This window comes from Balaenoptera ricei, chromosome 8, assembly GCF_028023285.1.
Source record: "Balaenoptera ricei isolate mBalRic1 chromosome 8, mBalRic1.hap2, whole genome shotgun sequence".
Taxonomy (NCBI): domain Eukaryota; kingdom Metazoa; phylum Chordata; class Mammalia; order Artiodactyla; family Balaenopteridae; genus Balaenoptera; species Balaenoptera ricei.
Window position 1 is genome coordinate 51,695,405 of NC_082646.1, and position 17,647 is coordinate 51,713,051.

Below are 17,647 nucleotides of genomic sequence, written 5' to 3' on the forward strand. Positions count from 1 at the left end.
ATTTAATGAATGAATAAATAAAGTTAATTATTTTAAGTCAGTAGATTCTGAGTGAAGACCTAGTAAAATTATACATGATATTGTATACCTATATTGTGCTGGGCAAGATGTTAGAAACTGTCCCTATAGGTTGACTCTTTATGGATTACTGACAGGAATGTATGTAACCTAAAAGTATTTGAAGAATGTTTTAAGACTGCCTGGCATCTTAAAAATAAAAATGTAAAAATGAGTTATGTCTTCCATATAACAGCCACTAGAGGGCAATGAAAGCCAACTTGGAACACCTTTAAATGGGGAAAAAAATAATAGTAAAAATGTTTTCCTTGTTAAAATCTGGATAGATGATCTTATGTTTGGGATAGTTAAAGGACCTGTGGGCTACAGTTTCTGTGATTATGGGTTTAGCAGTTATAATTACCTTTCTGGTGTGGTATTAAAACCTAGGTTATCTGTGATAATAACATCACCTTACATTTTGTGCATTATCTCATTTGAACCTCCCATGACATTAGCAGGGAATATATTGTTTTCCCATTTTCCAATGGAAAAAAAAAAACAACTGAGGTTCAAGAGGTATTAATCTAATAAGTAGCCATAAGAAACCAAACTACTGCCACAAACCTTATAAATACCTGTTCGCTGCTTAGGTTTACCACACATACAAAATCCCTTACTAAGGCAGACAGTCTGGGAGAATACAGTTCCCAAAATTAATTGCACCAATTTAGAATGGAGACATATGGCAGCATCTCCTTAGCAAAAGATCTTGTGGTTTTAGGTGACCCCAAGGTAGCCATCTGATGATGATGTCAAAATATTTACCTGGAACCTATTTACAGAAATACGGTCCTGGTGCCTAGAAAGGGGACAAGCTTCTGGCCTTCACATTGGTTAGACCCTTCCTAGGGTTATATGTTCCATTCTAGTTGCTGCATTTTTATAAAGGAATCAAGAAGCAACAGACTAGGATTAGTGTACAAGATATATTAGAGGGTGAAAGAGAAATTGGGACGTCCTGAAGAGGATGAGATCAAGGGAGATGGGATTAGCTATAGTGATGCTTAAGCTTGTTGGTTCTGCAGTCAGAAAGTGTGGGTATGACTTGGTATCCACACTAAAAAATAGAAAATAATTCCAGGGACCTGGGTTGGTTTATTATGCATGTCAAATATGGAAGCCAGCACGGGTTTGTAAAAGGGTCACTCCAGGATTCACATGCTAGAGAAGAAGCTCCTTGACTGCCTTAGTCTGAGCACATGGGGGAAGTCCTTTCTGGAGGCCCCTGAGTGGTGGGCATGACCTTGCTCAGTAACAAGATGAGGGGGATGGTAAATCTTCAGAGGCTTCCTCCAACCTCTTCCTCCACCTCTTGCATGAGCAGACATGAACTGGGCCCAGGGAGCCCTAAGGGTCAGCCGGAGAGCAGGCAATGCGGGAGTTTTTCTTCACCTGGGGGTGGCTTAGTGTCCCCTGCAGGCGACAGGCATTCTGCTGGCCCTTCACCCCTGTTGCCCGTGAATTTATGATGAATTTCACCTCCAAGAAGGTCATTCTTCACAATGAGGTCTCCATTATAGGAAGTGGATCGGTTGGCATGGCCCGTGCTATCACCATTTTTTAGAAGGCTTGAATGATGAACTTGCCTTTGTGGATGTTGATGCAGGCAAACTGAAGGGTGAGACACTAGATCTTGAACTTGGCAGTCCTTTAATGAAAATGCCAAATATTGTTTCGAGCAAAGATTATCTTGTCACTGCAATCTCCAATTTAGTGATTATCACAGCAGATGCACACCAGGAAAAAGGAGAAATACACCTTAATTTAATCCATTGGAATGTGACTATCTTTAATGATTTCCCATATTATCCAATCCAGTCCTTGTGGCAAAATGATTATTGTTTCTAATGCACTGGCTATCTTATGTAGCTTGGAAGTTGAATGAATTTCCCAAACTGTGTTATTGGAAGTGGCTATAATCTGGACACTCCCCATTTCCCTTCCTTGATGGGCAGAAGCTTGATATCCACCCTGACAGCTGTCATGGGTGGATCCTTGGAGAGCGTGGAGACTCAAGTGCTCCTGTGTGGAGTTAACACTGCTGATTGCTTTGAAGAATCTGAACCCAGATTTAGGAACTGATAAAGATCATGTGCAGTGGAAAAATATCCGCAAAGAAGTGATAGCTAATGCCTGTGAGGCTATTGAAATGAAAGGCAATACAGGTGACACTTGAACAACACAGGTTTAAACTTTTTTTTTTTAAATTTTCTATGTCCTCTCTTCACCTACCATTCTTGACTCAAGCTATTGCAATTCATCTTCTATATTCACAACTCCAGTTAAACTGTTCTCATTAAGATCATTCGTGACTTTCTTAATGAATAAATCTAATGAATGTTTTTAGCCTCCAATTTTTTGTCTTCTCCCCTTAGAAGTAACTGACATTGTTGACTACACCCTCTTTAAAACAGTCACATTCTTTTTTTTTTTTTTAATTTATTTTTGGCTGCGTTGGGTCTTCATTGCTGCATGCGGGCTTTCTCTAGTTGTGGCGAGCGGGAGCTACTCTTCATTGTGGTGAGCAGGCTTCTCATTGTGGTGGCTTCTCTTGTTGCAGAGCATGGACTCTAAGCACGTGGGTTTCAGTAGTTGTGGCACATGGACTCAGTAGTTGTGGCACATGGGCTCAGTAGTTGCAGCTCACGGGCTCTAGAGCACAGGCTCAGTAGTTGTGGTGCATGGGCTTAGTTGCTCCATGGCATGTGGGATCTTCCCGGACCAGGGCTCAAACCTGTGTCCCCAGCATTGGCAGGCGGATTCTTAACCACTGCGCCACCAGGGAAGCCCCCAGATTTAAACTTTGCCAGTCTACTTATATGCGGATTTTTTTCTACAGTAAATACTACGGTACTACATTATCTACACAGGATTGGTTGAATTCCTGGATACAAAACCATGGACGCGGAGGAACCACATACATGGAGGGCCCGACTGTTGGTTGTAGGTGGATTTTAAACTTCACAGAGTGCTAGGGCCCCTAACTCCTCCCTCACCTCATGTTGTTCAACGGTTAACTACTTCTTGGGCCACTGGCCTATCTGTAGCTGATTTAGCACAAGGTATTTTAACACAAAGTATTTTGAGACCCATCCAGTTTCTACCAATGGTGGACCTCTATGGAATAAATGAAGAAGTATTCCTCAGTGTTCCTTGTACCATGGGAGAGAATAGTATGTATTACAGAACTTATAAAAGTAAAGCTGAACCCTGACAAGGAGTCCCATTTGGAAAAAAAAAAAGTGCAGAAACACTTGGGAAATTCAGAAGGAGCTCAAGCTTTAAAGTTTTTTTAAAGCTACCATCCAGAAGTTATTGAAAAAGAAATAGTAGGTATGGGACTGTATATGTTAAACCTACAAATAAACTTGCAACCCTAAAAGCTGGAAACAGGAAAGTGGGTACAGTGACTCCCCCATTTATTTAGCCCTCCAGCTCTTTTATTTAGCAACCAGATGTCAGATGATACTTATTTTTTACAATCCTAAGTAATTGCATCAAAGGAGGTGTTTTCAGTACCTCTAATGCATCAGTACTTGTCTTCTATATATATATGTAGTTGCCATTTGGTTCAAAAGAATCTATGATGTAGGTGATTATTGTGTTATAGAAACTCTTATTCTAAGCTGGAAAAAAAGAAAAAAATCTAATTCCTTTAAATACATACTAATTATTTTGTTCTGGCTGGCTTATACCTATGTTCATTTATATACTACTTTAAAAGTTATAACTACCTCTACAAGATAAAAAATAAAAGTATTGACATATACACAAAGGAAAAAAAGTGGATCTGGATTCTGAAGCTGGACTTATAATTGTGAACTTGGGCAATTTACTTCTCTTTCTCAGTTTCCTCATCGACAAAATGATGACTGTGCCTACTTATAGGGCTGTTAGGGAAAAGAATCAAAATAATGCATGTATGTTTAGTGTCACATTTGGCACATGGAAGGATTTGATAAATGCTGGCTCCTTGTTGTTATGCTGTTAAAGCATTTGCAAGGCCTTTCTGTAGAAATGAATGCAGACTTATTTGTGTTGCCCCAGAAAATGTATCAGAACTCAAAGAGGCACTAGCTAAAAGCAAGAGTTTGTGAATCTAACAGGTTTGTTTTCAAATCCTGTTTCTACCACATAACACCTAAGTAATCTTGAACAAATCACTCAGTCTCATCGAGTCTCCATTTTCTCATGTTATGAAACATTTACTGCAGCTCTTCACTGTGCTAAGTAGGTGGGCAGAGTGATAGGGTGTCATTTCACTCCATTGTAGTTAGTCAGCAGGAGATCAGCTGACCACCCACAGGGCTTGGGAGAGAGCATCCCTGCAGAGGATATCCGATTGCGAGTATTTGTTTCTACTCTTGAAAATGTTGGAAATAAAATTGGTTCTCACATTCGAGTCGTCTTCATCTGGTGTGCCATAAACTGGTCCTCAAGTGGCCATTCATTCAAAACTATTTCCCTTGGAATAGCATTTGGCCTTTAAAGTTGACTAGATTCCTTTATTTCCCAAAGAGCAAACTGAAGGAAAAATGTTGGCTTTGGAACCAGAGAGATAGTTGAACCCTGCTTTACTGCTAACTGGCTCTGAGACCTTTGGACAATTACTTATCCTCCCTGAACTAAATCTTCTCGTCTACAAAATAGGGCGGACACCTACGTCAAAGAATTGTTACGGGGCTTAAATTGTGCTAGGGATAGAACACCCAGCATGCTGCCTGACACAGAGCGGGGTAGTAGGTGGTCCTGCCTTCTTTGCCATCAGCAGTCCTAGTGTTCACAGCTCTGTGAGCCAGCCTTGAACACTGGCCTGGTGATCGTCCCATCTCAGCCCAGTGACATCGCTCCGGCCAGGCGAAAGCTAACCTCTGGTCCATTTCCCACACTTCTGGTCCATGAACTCTCCCTCCTCACACTCTGTGTGTACCTAGGATTCTAGTGTCCTCATGCTCTTCCTGTCACCCCCTCAGTGAAAACCTACTGCTATTTCTTGAAAGAAATCAGATGCAGCAGTTCACATTGAAGCTGAATGTCAGGAAAACGGCAAAGTGTTATTGCAACTATACTGAGATTTTAATAGTATAACAAGCTTAAAGCTAGAGCAATGACTCTCAAATGGTGGAATTAAAGGATTCCCAATATTCCCGAGGAAAGAATTTCAGAAACATAGTAGAGTCCTTCATAGCACGAGTACATTTTTACATTTCAAAGGTGTAGATCACAGCATAAGGCTGTGATCTCTCTGATAGCAAATCCAAATCTTATTTTTATTGATTCCAGTAGATGGCACAGCCTCTGGCAAGTTATAGACATTCAATAAATGTAGACTAGATGGTCTTAAGGCCATGTCAGATGTATAAATATATTTCCTAGCCCACACATTGCTACTAGACACAAGCATAAACCATTTACAGAACACTTGGGAAGAGAGAGTTAGAAGAAACAAAAGTACTTTTCTTTGCCTTAGTTTTGATGACAGAGGATGTAAATTCCCTTTACTTGCTAGGGAGAATTTCTTAGAAGAAGAAGTATTTGAATTGGGCTTCCCAAGGCCAGGGTGACAGGATCACCTGTGGCTGTCGAGAAGACAGAGTATTCCCAGCCCAGCAGACAGCACAGACGGAAGTTCAAAAGTTACTAGTGCTGATGACAGCACTGGAAGCACTTGTCTGAGTAGCTGCTTTTGGAAACCTGTACCCCAGTGTACATTTTCCTATCTTCATTTTAGTTCCCTTTGAACATTTTAAACAATTCTTCTCCCACATATCCTCTCAACACTTCTCCTACGCACTCCCAATCCTCCGTCTCTCCCACATATGTAGCAAAAGGAAAAAAAAAAAAAAAAAAAAGGGTCTCTCTTTCTCTGTTATAATTTCCTCTAATCTTTGCTTAGTAATGTATCACAGTCAGAACAAGTTTCAGCTCATTAGCTGACAATCTTAATGTTGTTCTCTTAAAATAGTCAAAGATTTGCTCTTTTCCTTAACATCCAAAAATACATATGGATTTTAATGTCCCTTCTCCCAGTGCCTGAGGCTGAAATTTTCACAAACTCAAAATCTGAACCTTCTAAAAGTACTCTGGAGAAAAGAACCAAGCAGACTTATTCTACCATTTCTTCCTTAATCTAAAAAACAAATGACATGAATTTTACTCATTAAATATTTTTAACCAGGAAATAACCCAAAAGAACCCAATTTAAAAAATTTATATGACATTCACATTAAAAAGTACAAAGTTGAAATGTGCTTTTAATGGTATCAGTAGTGGTATTAGGTTGAACCATACGAAATTGCCATTTTTGTAGGTCATGTCAAATATTGGCAATTTTGTATGGTTCAGACTAATGTGGATTCATATTTCTCTAGTACCCATAGAATCCTCACAGATGTCTTGGTCCTACAACTCTTGAGTAGAGGTTACAGTCATAGATGATATGATGTAAAGAGTCTTCAGAGGGTTCAGACCAAAAAAGCTACCTCTGTTGGTTTATTCTTTAAAAGGATGTTAAACAAAGCAGGTATATTTTCCAGCTTTCCATATTAAAAGTAAGTTGCACCATCCATTGAGCAGGTTTTTATATGTATCATCTTATTCAACCAATATGATTCTACAACTCTTTTGAAGTAGATATTCCTATCATCACTTTGTAGATGTGAAAATGGAGTCTCAGAGCAGGTCACTTGCCCAGAATGACACAGTGGTAAGGAACAGTGCCAAAATTCCAAACCTAAATCTGCGTGGACAAAACCCATACTCTTTCCCCTCTATTACACTGCCCCCATTGATATGGGAAGGAAGGAAGGGAGGGAGGGAGGGAGGGAGGGGGAGAAAGGAAAACAATTCCTCAAAATGAAATACCGGGACTTCCCTGGTGGTCCAGTGGTAAAGAATCGCCTTACAATGCAGGGGACGCAGGTTCGATCCCTGGTCAGGGAGCTAAGATCCCACATGCCTACCGCAGGGCAACTAAGTCTGCGTGCCACAACTACTGAGCTCGCGCACCTCAGCTAGAGCCCATGTGCCGCAAACTACAAAGCCCACACACTCTGGAAGCCACGCGCCACAACTACAGAGCCCACAGGGCCTGGAGCCCACATGCCACAACTAGAGAGAAGCCTGCGCACCGCAATGAAGAGCCCGTGTGCCGCAACTAAGACCCAACGCAGCCAAAAATAAAAATAAAATAAATAAACGATAAAGACAATTTAAGAAAAACACTCATGGTTTAAAAACAAATGAAATACCAATTATTATCAGCACTTAATAGTATGGATACATGTTGAGTTCTTTGCATGAAAACTTTAACTTTAATATATATAATATAATTATATTTAATATATATAATATATATATTATAATTTTATATATATATATTTTTTTTTTTAACCACATGATTGAGTCACAGAGTCATAACTCTGAGTAGGACTTCATGGACTCCCTTGAACAATATTTGTTTGTTCATTTGTTTGTTTAATAAATGAAGTAAAGCACAAAATTCCAAAGCTAATTGGTAAAGACGCTAGAGCCACATCCACTGAGTATTCTTGAAAATACACTATCCCTGGATTTTGCCACCTATCAGAACGTAAAAGCACTAATCTGAAATAGTGAATTATCCTAACCTATCTATATTTTGATACATAGGATATATATGTGAATATACATACATTATGTGAATATACATATACACACATAAATAATTGCAGAACAATTTACTTTAAGGAAATATGAAAGTTAACTGGGTTTGTTTTTGTGTTTTTTGTTTTTCGGTTTTTTTGCACACAGCTATTAATAAAAATCAAGATTAGGCAGGAATTTCTAGATGGCAGAAAGCCAAATACAAGCTTTTTGCTTTGCGAACCCCACCCATTTACTAATCCTAAAGTGGATTAGTGCTGCAGAAAGGGAGTTTACATGGCCAGACACCCACAAGCCAGCAGAAAACAAAAAGGTCACTTTTCATACATACAACAGATACTTTTACATGCATTATCCTGAAAAGTACATTGTACAATTCCACATACTTTTCTTAGTGATTTACGCTTTTATGCACACTTATTTTGTCTCCTATTCATCAAAAAAAAAAAAAAAAAACCACACCTTTTTCCTAGTTTACCTGACTTTCTCATTATACCTTACTTTGAGGACAAGCAATATTTAGAACAGATACATTCCCTGCAAATGGGTGGCGTGCAAGCATAATCTAATCTAATATTCATAGTTTTCGATCCGTCATTTCACGTCTCCAGTGTGACTTTTCCCCAAGTGCTTTTCAACCCTGTATTTTGTACCTGAGGTTCATACTAAAATTATATCAACGCAGTGATGTTTTCATGCTTGTTGACAAAGGATGGGCAAGAAATGAAGGTTACCATGGAGGTGATGTAAACCTTGAGCTATGCACATGCTCAAAAGCTCAAAGTTAAGCTGTAGACTGGCTGGTACTAGGTAAGGAACAAGGGGCAAATGAGGAGGCAAACTTGGAATCTAGAACATTCAGCGTGTGACAACAATTTTAAGGAGTGTGAGCATTCAATCAGCTCCTTGATATATAGCAGGGCTCTACATTAGACAAGAACAAATGGGTTTAAAAAATATATTTTACCATTGTAAGTCAATTATACTTCAATAAAGATGTTTTAAAAATTAATTAATTAATTAATTAATTTAAAAAAAGAATGTTTGCAAAGAAAAAAAAAAAAAATTTTACAGCAGCTCCATGGCCCTATAAATCCTAGGGAGCTTCCCTGGAAGCCCAATGTAGAAAAACCCTGACTTAAGCCTTGTCTTTGACTTAGAGTCACAGAGCATTAAATATAAACAAGACAGCCTGAGATGGCATTTCAAAATGGGAGCAAAGAGTTTTATTTCAGTCCAAGAGCAAGCTCCTCTGGTTCGCCTGCATTTGACAGCTAACTCAATGTTTCAGTTTATTAATGTTGGAATGAGAACATTTTTTTTATTAGCATAATTATAGGCTCTTGAAGCAAGTCAGTTTGGACTTCAAAGGGGCAACCAATTCCAGAAACTCTGCATTAGGTGGTAGACACAATAAGTCATAGGCTGTCCTCCCAAAGGAGCAGGAGGAAATCAACCAGAGCAGCGAAAAAAGGATGTAGTAAGAAAGCAGATCAGGCAGAGGGAGGGGGTAGGAGAAAGGCGAGAGAGGTCAGCAGCAGGAGGCGGGAATAGAGACAGCCACCGAGGAAAGGTAAGGAAGCGGGAAGCCAAGGGAATGCAGTCACAGATGCAGCTGCAGAGAGATCAGGAGAGGATCACGGAGGTGAGAGCCTGACGGGGGAGGAAGGAAAAGGACGAGGGGGGAGAGCGAGAAACGGAGAATCAAGGGATTCCACCTCTGCAGGGCAGTGGATGTGGTATCGTTTCCAGGTGGCTACGTATTTGGCCAAAGAGAAAACTGCAATAGAAAACTGCATGCAATGCTAAATGGTGAAGGAAAAAGATAGAGGAAGGAGATTTTAAAGAATCTGGAATTACATGTCTGGGTTCTACGGAACTACCAGTGCCAAGAACAGCAAAGGCTAGTTTTGTATATATTACTCTGATGCTGGCAACTCTTAGGGCAGCGGATGGAGTTTGGGAGTTTGGGTTTCAGACAGCTCCGGGGCTGCTTCTCCTTCTCCCACCTCCCACACCCCTTATTGAGTTAATGCTGGTCGTTCTCTCAAGATGTGGCTGAGCCTGAAGCGGTCAGCCTGCAGCCAGCCTTTCATGGAACCAGCCCAAATGGAGAGTACAGTTCAAGGAGTGAACTGGGTGGGGAGGCGCTGAACTTGGCCACAGGAACATAAAAGGCTTTGACATTGATTGAGATGCTGGGGCGGGGGTGGCAGTGGGAGGAGCCGAGCTCTCCTTAATGCCCAAAGTGGGGGAGCTGCGAAGGGGGGCTGGCCCCTGCACTGACCAATGGGAGCTGAAGGAGCAACCCCTAGAAAGCAGGCCTGTGACAACATGCCTAGAGGGGGCGGTTTAAGGAGATGGAAAGGCACAGTGGCCCACAGGTACTTGCCGGAGCTGGGGCGGCTGTTAGAAGGCATCCTTTTGTGGTACGTGGTGTAGGGGATGGCGGGGAGGGGGGAGGCATCCACTGAGCAGCACGCTGGCATCGGTGCCTGTCACAGAGTGTCGCCTGCAGCCTGAGGCTAGAGGCAGCCAGTATGTATTATAGGAGGAGAAGGCAGCTTAAGTGTAGGGGAGAAAGCAGGCAGTTAGTATATCACAGACTGGAGCTCTCAACCCAGCTCTGCTGGCTTGGAAGCTTTTAACCTCTCTGTGCCTCAGTTTCCTCCTGTAAAAGTTAAGCTCAGCAAAGTTCTTGGGAGAATTTGCAATAACAAGCCCAGCACAGTACCCAGTACCCTCTTGCTCAATATTCCAGTACTAGTATTATCTTTATTAGTAAGCTCCTTCCACATTTAAATTTCTGGTCACAGTTTAAGGAAAGCCGATTTCACTGGATTTCTTCCCTCTTTAGTCCCTCTCTCTTTTCTGTCTCATCTCCTGATTCTTTCTCCCTCCTTTCCATTACTTACTGAGCATTTACACTGTGCTAGGAACTGCACCATGGCGGTGAAACCTGATTTCTTGATGATTTTTCTCTAACTATGGGAGTGTGGCTTTTTGGCTCTGTTCACATCCAGAGCTCTGGCAACTAACCATGGAAACTTAGCCTTTGCTGGGGAGTTGTTTTCTGTAGGGAGCTGGGTTCTGTGCGCTAAATTGGGAGGGCTGGAAGGAGGGAATTGGTTAGTAATTAGAAAAGATTTAAATGACTGAAAATACCTCCCTGACTGTGTAAATGGAAAATTTTCTGATGCTTACAATATTCACTTGCGATTGATGGTAAAAGACTGCACACAGCCTTGGCTAATCTATGAAGCCCTGATATATGCTTAAAGGAACAAAGGAAGTGAGGAAGGAGAGGTAATTCCAGAAGAAGCCGTTCTTCCTCACGCCTTTGATTTTATGCAGTTTGTCTTTTCAGAAGAGTTTTGAACTGATTCTGTTGCTTCTTCCAGTTCTCCAAATGACCAGAAAGAAACTTTTTAAGAAAATCACTGACTCAGAGTTAACGCTATATTTTGTGTGGTCAGCTACCACTTCCCAAAAGAGGCCACATTCAAGATGGCAGCTCCAGCAACAGAAAACCCCACCCTACAAGGAAAGCTGATTGCCTCTTTGTCAGGGTCTTCCATATCTCCTCCACTCATTCTCATCTCATCACTTTCTTTTCTAGTTTGTCTTCTTTTCATTATTAGCCACTGGAATTGGCCATCAATTTTTTTGGTAAGCTGGTTAATAATGCTTTTTTTTAGAGGAATAGGACTCTCAAGTCCTCTTCAGAGAAAAGGAAGTAATTCATCAGGCACATGTAATTGCAATCACCCTCCATAATAGTTTGTGAGGAAGGGAATTTGTGTCACATCCTAGGAATACATGTGGATTAAAACAATGGCTGGAACCGCCCTCATGAGGCTTAGAGTCTAGTTGGTGACATTTATTCATAAAAAGGTAATTTAAATGGAAAAAGAAAGCAAATTATACAATACAGTGCCAGTTGATTTATTTTTTAAAATAATAATTATATTTGGAAGTAAATATATGTGCTTGTGTACCTATATACAGTCGACCCTTGAACAACATGGATTTGGACTACACGGGTCCACCTATACACAGATTTTTTTTCCAATAAATATAGTATATTCCATCATTTGGATGTACCAGGTACTATTCTAGACATCAGGAATATAGCTGGGGATATTATTTATATATGTGTGGAAAAAAATGTGTAGAAGTCATATATTTAATTTATTATCAGTGGTTACCTAAAAGTTAGAGTAGAAAGGAGATACTTAATTTATTTGTTGTTCTTCTGTATTGTTTTAATTATTTGAAATGAGCCTGAGTTATTTCTATGCCTTAAAAAATAATAATAAAACATTAAAGGACAATGAAAATTAAAACAACACACAAGAAGAGTAAGTAAATTGAATTATCTCCTTCTTTTTATTTAGATAATCTTTCTACAGGTAATCATTAGATTACCAGCTAATGATTCTAGAAAAAACAGTGAATTAGAAAATTACCATTTTCCAACCCTCAATAAAATAATTGTTTCAGGCAAGCATAGTCAGTAGATGCTAAAAAAAAAAAAAAATTGAATGAAAGTTTATTGGAAAAAGGATATTCACATGGTTTCAAAAATCACCCCACAGATTTGTGTTTACAAAGGTGCCTTTAGAATGGAGAGATCTGGTGGTCCTTAACCAAGGGGCCAAACTTTGTATCACCAATAGTGAGACAATCTCACATTTTGTCCTTGGAATGTGATACAGTGAGAAGTAGACAATATTACTCACAAGATTTTGTGACAAAATATTTGACCTGATTCTGATCAAGAAGAAACAATTAGACAAATCTAGAATGTGGAACAGTCTATAAGCATCTGGCCTGAACTCAAAAAAAAAGAAAGAAAAAAGAAAAGGAAGGAAAGGAGGAAGCGAGGGAGGAAGGGAGGAAGGGAAGGAAGGTAGAAAGAAAAGAAGAAAAAAGGAAGAAAGAGAGGGAGGGAAGAAGAGAGAAAGAAAAAGAAAGAGAGAGAAGAAAAAGAGAAAGAAGAAAAAGAGAGAGAGAAAGAGAAAGAAAGAAAGAAAGGAAGGAAGGAAGGAAGGAAGAAAACATTGCTTTGATCTTCAATTGAAGAGAAAAAAATCTATAGAAGACGTTTTGAGGACAGTTAAGGAAATTTGAATAGGTACAGTATATTGCATCATATAGAATTATCATTAGCTTTCTTAGGTGTAACAATGGTAATGTGGTTATATAGCAAATATCTTTACATTGAGGAGTTGTTTTGCTGTATGTTAGGTTGGAAGCGACCTGATGTCTGCCACATGTTTCAAATGGTTCAGAAAAAAAGGTGTGTGTGTTTATGTGTGTGTCTCTTCTCTCTTCTGAGCCAGACAGACAGACAGATAGATAGATAGATAGATATCAATCGAAAGAGACAGACAGGTAGGCAGAGAAAGAGAGAGAGAAGGAGGGAGAGAGAGAGAGTAAACATGCCAAAATATTAGCACCTGTTAAATCTGGATGAAAATATGGAGTTTCATTGTTCTGTTCTTTCAATTTTTCTGTAGTTTGAATTTTTCAAAACAAATAGTTGGGAGGGAGTTTGCTGCAACAGTCTAGATCAAGACTTAGGACTAAGGCAGTAAATTAGAAAAGAAAGAACAAAAGTAAAAGATATTTTGAAGGGAAAATAGATTAATAAATATCATTTCTCAATGAAAGTGGTAAATACAGTTCAATTTTCAACATTTTTGTCTGTGCAGATCTCCTCCTTTTGATTTGGCTGGTGAAACAATTGGAAAGAGAAGATTTAAGAGTCCTTGATACAGTTTGCTTGAACTCAGAAAAACTGTTTCTGGGAGCTTTTAGACAGTGACATGATGAGCTTATTTTTAGGTGAGAAATAGGTAAGATAAACGCTAAGATGTAATTATGGACAACAGTCAGATGCCAAGATACACACAAGCCCAAACACAAAAGAATATCATTATCCTGAGGAGCTATAGTGAAACAAACATCAGGGGATTCCTGCCTGCAGCAGCCAGAGTTTGAGTTTTGTGTTAATGGATTTTGACCAAGATAATTCCATTAGCACCTTATTCCTACTCAAGTCTTTCAGATGCTTTAGAAATGGACCATTTGATCCAGGGGTGTCTCTGGAGACAGTTTTTTCCTTCCTTTAAAACTGATTTTAATGCTTATTAATGAGGTCGACAGAGCGGGGAGTGGGGAGACCAAGAACCTCTTTCACAAACCCTATAATCTCATTAAGGTTCATTTGGAATTAGCATATTTATATGAAAAATGGTGTTGATCCAGTATTTCTTATTGCAGGTGCTATTGCATTTTTGGAAAGACAGTTTTTCACTGTGTATGACTGTGCCAGAGTTTGCAGGACTTAACATGCCTGAGCCTTGCATGATTAACGCCAATGCTGATCCCAAACTCTGACATTTTAAGAACAAAAAATACCTAACTCTTCCCCACATTTCCATACCCAGTTGAGAATTTCTGGCAGATTCTAGGTCACTGAGGGCAGAAGCATTGCTTTTCCCCCCAATGCATCCCCAAAACTTAGTACAATGAAGATACTCAGTAAATACCGAATGGATTTATATAATGTTTGAAAATTTGATTATTCAAATTTACTCGGTTTTCCTATAAACATTACTATATTTTTAATCTTCCTTAGTAGCTCTTTTTTTTGTCAAAGTAACACAAACCTCAAATTCAATAGTTAAAACTTTTTCAATAACTTTAAAATTGTTCTTACAATACGTGTTCACTTAAAAATTATTCAGATTCTACCTTAAAAAACTAAAAATAGAACTACCATATGACCCAGCAATCCCACCACTGGGCATATACCCTGAGAAAATCATAATTCAAAAAGATACATGCACCCCAATGTTCATTGCTGCACTATTTAAAATAGCCAGGACATGGAAGTAAGCTAAATGTCCATCAGCAGATGAATGGAGAAAGATGTCATACATATATACAATGGAATATTACTCAGCCATAAAAAGGAACGAAATTGGGTCATTTGTAGAGATGTGGATGGACCTGGAGTCTGTCATACAGAGTGAAGTCAGAAAGAGAAAAACAAATATCGTATATTAATGCATACACGTGGAATCTAGAAAATGGTACAGATAAACCTATTTGCAGGGCAGGAATAGAGACGCAGACATAGAGAACGGATGTGTGGACTTGGGGAGTCGGGGAAGGGAAGGTGGGATGAACTGGGAGATTGGGACTGACATATATACACTACCATGTGTAAAACAGATAGCTAGTGGGAACTTGCTATATAGCACAAGGAGCTCAGCTTGGTGCTCTACAGTGACCTAGATGGGTGGGATGGGTGGGAGGAGGTCCAAGAGGGAGGGGATATAGGTATACATATAGCTGATTCACTTCACTGTACAGCAGAAACTAACACAACATTGTAAAGCAACTATATCCCAATAAAGAAAAAAAAGAAACCCAGAAAACTAAGTTTTTTTTAAGTAATTGAATACTTGCAATCAGTGCACTGATTTCAAAGGGGAGGATATGCTGAGCAAATGCAGAAGGCTGCTTTTATTACCACCATTCATCAGAGAAAGACCTCAGCTTCAAATCTGACCCCAACCTAAGGGAATCTGTCAGTCTGTAATCACACACACATCTATCCCAGAACAGAGAGCTTAGAGGGTGAGGTGAGAAGCAGATCTTGAGGGCAAGAATTTAGCCTCGCGCCCCACAGTTTGACCCTTTGCCTGAGCACTTTTGGCACTTGAGTGATGTGGAGGTGAGTGATTCTTCAGCAACAATGTTTTCAAGGGCATTGAGACAGGGGGTGCGGGCTTCAAAGACACCTCCACCGTGATACCTACAGCCCAACACGGTTCTGAGAGACACGGGTATCGACAGAGACCTGTGCATAAAGTGCAGTATGGTGGACAGAGCCCTGGAATGAAGAGAATGGGTCAGTCGTGGGTTGTATGGGTGGGTCACTGTTCTCATGTTCACGTGTTCCTTTCCAAAGTATATCTTAAAGGAAGTTCCCGAGCCATTCTGCCAAGCCCTAGTTGGTGATAGAACCCCAAAGGGCCAGAGAGTTTGTAAATCAGCAGTCACAGCACAACTGGAGATAGAAATCAAATTTAGCATGAATGAAGGGCCAGCAAGAGTGCATAGGAGAACAAAGACCTACATTTCCATGAGAGGTGCCCACATCTGACTGATCATCTGTCATTAGACAGCTTTTTTTTTTTTAACATCTTTATTGGAGTATAATTGCTTTACAATGGTGTGTTAGTTTCTGCTTTATAACAAAGTGAATCAGCTATACATATATATATATATGTATATATATATATTTCTATATTTATATTTATATATAAATATATTATATATTTATATATATATATCCCCATATCTCCTCCCTCTTGTGTCTCCCTCCCACCCTCCCTATCCCACCCCTCTAGGTAGACACAGCTTTTTTTTAAATAAAAATTCTTGGGTCTCACTCTCAAAGATTCTGATTCAGTGAGTCCAGTTTAATCATCCATTCTCCCCCTAGATGACAAATTCCTTCTGAAGAGGACTCTGATTATAACCCAGCTCATAATAATTAGGTAATAAATGGTTGTCAAATAAAGTTTAATGATTTAAATAAAATCGATGTGTTCTAATAGTTATAATCATTTATTAATTCAAGAAACATCATTAGGTATCTATGTAGTGCTCCAGGTATTAGAGGTATGGATGTAAAAGAGACCAAGTCCCTACTCACTGGAAGCTTTTCGTAGAGTGGGTGAGATGATAAACGAGGAAAATATCAGGGGGGCCTAAGTTCTATAAGAAATTAAAACAGGATGTTAAAGATAGGCTGGAAGCCTACTTTAAATGGGGTAGTCAGCAAAGAGCTCTCAGAGGAATTGGGCTTTAAGCTGAGAATTGTGAAAATGAGGGATCAAATGTGACAAAAGCTAGGGAAAAGCACTACAGTCAGAAAGACAGAGGATATACATGGGCCCGAAGGCTGGAGGGAACTGGCTTTAAGTGAAGCAGAATGAAGGTCCTTGTGCCTGTAGGGCAGAGAAGAAGGCAAAGAGTGGAATGAGATGGAATCAGAGGGATGGGTGGAAGCCATGGCTAGGCGTTTGGATTTTATTCAAAGTACAGCAAGAAGCCAATGGAAAAAAATTAGCAGGAGAGAGGCATGATCTAAAATAACTTTTGAAAAGATCATTTTGTCTGTTGGGTTGAAAATGGATAGAGAAGAATGGGGGAGCCAGAGTGAGAGCAGGGAGTCCAGTCAAGAGACTACTGCAGTATCCCCAGGAGAAATGGTGGCTTGGCCAAGGGGGATAGGGGTGGAGTTAGAGAAAAGTGAGTGAAATTGAAATACTGCTTGGAGCTAGAAACAGACATGCTGATGGATTATATGCAGGAGGTGGGAGGGAAAGAGAATTAAGGTTGATTGACGTGTAGGTTCTTGGTTGAGTGGTTTGAGTGCTGGATGGTGGTATTACTATTTACTGAAAGTGGAAAAACTCCCCAGAAACAGGTTTTGAGGAAAAAATTAAGAGTTTGATTTTGAGCCTGATGAGTTTGAAAAATCTTGGACATTCAACTGGAGATATCAGGTAAGCAAACAGATTTATAAGTCTAGGCTTAAGGGAGAAGTCAGAGCTGGAGATACTAATACCATATATAATATAAGGTTTCAACTATTTTTGCTTACATATTCGTATAAAGATAGTTACTTTGTTACTCAAAACACATGAATCCTAAAAGTTATTTACTGTGTTTTGGCCTGTAGTAAGTTGGGTTTGGATGGCCCAAATTACACCTTATCATTTTCAGTTAAAGACTCCAAAATGATCAGTCCTCTACAGATGTCCTGGTAAACCAAAACATCTTTAAAGGTTTCTTTTTCTTTTTTTTAATATATGCTTACTTTTGCATCAGCAAGCCAAATTTAAAAGGATGTTAA

The 17,647-nt window shown here is 39.6% G+C and overlaps 1 protein-coding gene and 1 pseudogene across 11 annotated transcripts in view; both read left to right on the forward strand.

Moving 5' to 3' along the window:
* The window catches only part of DLG2 (discs large MAGUK scaffold protein 2), a 2,071,189-nt gene that overhangs the window by 1,730,021 nt on the left and 323,521 nt on the right, over window positions 1-17,647 (forward strand). The gene's annotated exons all lie outside the window — the stretch shown is intronic.
* On the forward strand, window positions 1,529-3,345 carry LOC132369500 (L-lactate dehydrogenase A-like 6B; annotated as a pseudogene).